Source organism: Terrapene carolina, unplaced genomic scaffold, assembly GCF_002925995.2.
Source record: "Terrapene carolina triunguis isolate 2854851 unplaced genomic scaffold, T_m_triunguis-2.0 Scaffold22, whole genome shotgun sequence".
Classification (NCBI taxonomy): domain Eukaryota; kingdom Metazoa; phylum Chordata; order Testudines; family Emydidae; genus Terrapene; species Terrapene triunguis.
The window spans coordinates 6,454,012-6,457,282 of record NW_020664373.1 but is presented as its reverse complement, the minus strand read 5'-3'; the positions used below and the strand labels follow the sequence as shown (position 1 = coordinate 6,457,282).

Genomic DNA, 3,271 nt, shown 5'->3' with positions numbered 1-3,271 from the left:
GCACGGCTTGTTCGTATAAGGCCCATGTGGGAAGTATCATTCAATTGGGGAAGCTATGTTATGACAGCTGATAAGAGGCATGACACTTCCTGCATCTTGGCAGGGGGTTAGAATAGATGACCCTTGTGGTCCCTTCTAACCCTATGGTTCTATGACCTTTGACTTCTGGCCAGGCAAGGCCCCACATGCCTAAGTGTGGAGACAGAAGGAAGTATATGGCTGTGGTGATTGTGAACTCAGATTATGCTGTGCTTCAGTGTGAGACAATGTCAATGCCATGGTTATAATGGCTAGATGGACATATCACAGAGGTGATGGGCCGATCTCGTAGAGAAGGGTGTCAGGAACTGGGTCACAGCCCAGACTGCTACAAGCACAGGTCACAGTGGACATATTTCCTCACCAGGGCACATCTCACCTGCAGCCCAAGTCCAGATCTGCACCCAATGCAGAGTTCCCTATTGGTCTCTTCACCTATTCAGTTAATGGCCTGTATTTTTATCTGTCTGGGCACAACTGAAAATTGTACCTACTCCAGAATAAGAAGCCTTTTAAAAGAAAAGCCAAGTTGTGTTCAGTATCTGGGGCCAGTCTGCCCCGAAGGTATCAATTCCTTGATGTGTGAGTGCACCTTGCTGGCCAATGAATGGAGCATTATTGCAATGGAGCAGAGGGAGGCTCCCTATTCTGTTCTCTGTAATAACCATTGAATCAGGTTGGGGCAGCAACAAGTAAGGGTAGGTCATAGTAACAGGAAACCACAGCTCCAGGAGGGAGCAGTGTGTGTTTTACCCCAGCTGAGTGTTGACTAGAAAGGCCTGTTTTACTTGTACAATCTTCATGTTCTTTGTTTCTACTGTTGCTGCCTCTAACTTAAAATCACAAGCAGCCCAGCACTTCTTCATTTTTCTTGTCTAAACACTTCCTCCTGAGCATGGCGGCCATCAGCATTCCAAACGGGTGCTCAACAAGGAAGTCTCTGCAGCTCGGACGTGGAGGCCAAACAGGAAGAGTATGTGAGGGACAGAGACAGGCCACAAATTTCCAAGGGGGGTAGCATGTGCCAGTCAAAGGATGCCAGCAGTAGGGGCTTGAAAGCCGCTTTGTCTTCTTGAGGGAAGAGCAGTAAAAACATGTGAGAGGCTCAGAGAAGATATCCGGGGGGTGGGGACATGGTAAAAGGGGCAGGCCTTCCAGATTCTCCTGAGTAAGCTGTAGCACAAGTGCATTTGTGTAGTCGTGGACACAAGGTGAAGGTGATGGAGTAGAAATCATTGGCTGTTGCATGTGCAGGTTTGAATCTTGCTAACTATGTTCTTTCCCCTATGTGGGTATGCCTTTTGCTGGCCTTGTGTTTTCCAAAAGTAGCGGATGGGCCTCCGGATATCAGAGACCTTCTCAAGGGCCCTTTGGTGCTCTTGGGACATCTTGCAGCGCTGCCCAGTTCTCATCTGGCTCTTGCCGAGCAGGGCTTCCTGAAGTAGAAGAGGGTAGTGGTCGCTCTTTAGTCTTCTTGCCAGTCTTGCTGTGCTTGGGGGCCATCTTTCCCTGAGACTCAAGAGAGCCAGAAAGCCCAACTTGTCTGCAGTCCATGGAGGCAGGAGAATGAGAAAAGAGAGACACCCGCGGAGAGAGGCCTGCTTTGCCTGCCAGAGTCTCAGGAAGCTGCCCACATTCCTACAGGCTGTCAAGCAGCCACCAAGCCATAGCAGGTGTAGGAGTTGCTAACTGCCTTGTCAGACCAAGGGCTATAAGCACAAGCAAGAGTCTGAGAAAAGAGCACCCCAGGTGGGACTTGAACCCACAATCCCTGGCTTAGAAGGCCAGTGCCTTATCCATTAGGCCACTGGGGTAGGTACCAAGTCCCTCTCTTCTCTGGGGAAAGTGGACAGATGAGACAGGGGCTAACATCACCACAGAGAGCTTCATTCGTATGGGAGGGAAGAAGTGAGTCTTTGTGGCCTTGGCCAAGGACTGCTGTTGGACGCTGCCACCCTCAGACCATGCGTGGCCCTCCGCTCTGGACGCAGACAGGCTCTTTTATTGACTAGCTGAGCCAGGTCATTTTCTACAAGCTTTGGCGTACTTCTGGCATGGCGATGACTAGCTCTTCTCGGCTCTAAGTCTCTGTGCTTTGTCTTGGGATGACTTCGCCTGCCATCTTAAGGCATGCTCATCCACTGTAGGGATGTGGAAAGCCATTGAGACATGATGCTGCAAGAGAGGGAGGGAGAGCTGTGCTTCATGGTCAGGGGGTCAGGCCTCGCAGGTTTTGGGGTGTAAACCAAGTCACACACAGGTGAAGGCAATGGAGTAGAAATCAATAGGTTGTTTCCCATGGAAGTTAGAATCCCATCAACTACGGGTCTTGCCTTTTGCCAGCCTTGTGTTTTCCAAAAGTAGCGGACGGGCCTCTGGATATCAGAGACCTTCGCAAGGGCCCTTGGGTTTTCCTGCGCTGCCTCGTAGCACTACCCGATTCCTATCTGGCCCCCACACACCCAAACTCCATCCTAGAGCCTGTACCCACACCCCCTCCTGCACCCCAACCCTCTTCCCCAGGCTCAGCCCAAAGCCCCTTCCTGCACCTTGACCCCTCAGCCCCAGAGCCCGCACCCCAACCTCCTGACCCAGCTTGGTGAAAGTAAGTGAGGGTGGGGGAGAGCTAACGATGGAGGGAAGGGGGATGGAGTGAGTGTGGGTGGGGCCTCAGACAAGGGGCAGGGCAAGTGCATGGCCTCAAGGAAGGGGCAGGGGATGGGGTGAGGGTGTCTGGGTTTGTGCAATTAGACAGTTGGCAACTCTAGAACTAGAAGGTAGGGAAGAGGCTCAGGGAAAGGCTGCAAGTTTTAGGAGGGAACAGACCTTGGCTGCTGACTAGAGGGTCCTTGAGCTGGAACCCAGAGTAGAGGGTGCTCCCGGTTCTCCTGCCAGTGACTGAGGAAGTGGCACTATGGTGCAGTGAATGGGAAGAGTGCCTAGGATTGCTGAAGGAAGACTTTTGCACCCAGAAGGGGAAAATGCCCATAGTGACCTTGCTGGAGGGCCAACTCATGAACAGGGGCGCTGGAGCAATTTCTATAGTGGGGGTGTTGAGAGCCATTGGAGCTGTAAACCCTGTATATAATGGAAATAACTTCAAGCCAGGAGGTTCGACAGCACTCCCAGCACCCTTAGTTCCAGCGCTTATAGTCATGAAGAGGCAGCAGCAGCTTGTGGAGCGAGAGAGGGGCTGTAGACCAAAAGAGAGGCAGAGAGACACTGTGCAACT

At 51.9% G+C, this 3,271-nt stretch overlaps 1 non-coding gene across 1 annotated transcript; it reads right to left on the bottom strand.

Moving 5' to 3' along the window:
* Positions 1–1,780: 1,780 nt before the first annotated feature.
* Positions 1,781–1,853, bottom strand: TRNAR-UCU. Its single transcript has one exon. It is a non-coding gene; the product is annotated as a tRNA-Arg (tRNA).
* Between the last annotated feature and the right edge of the window lie 1,418 nt (positions 1,854–3,271).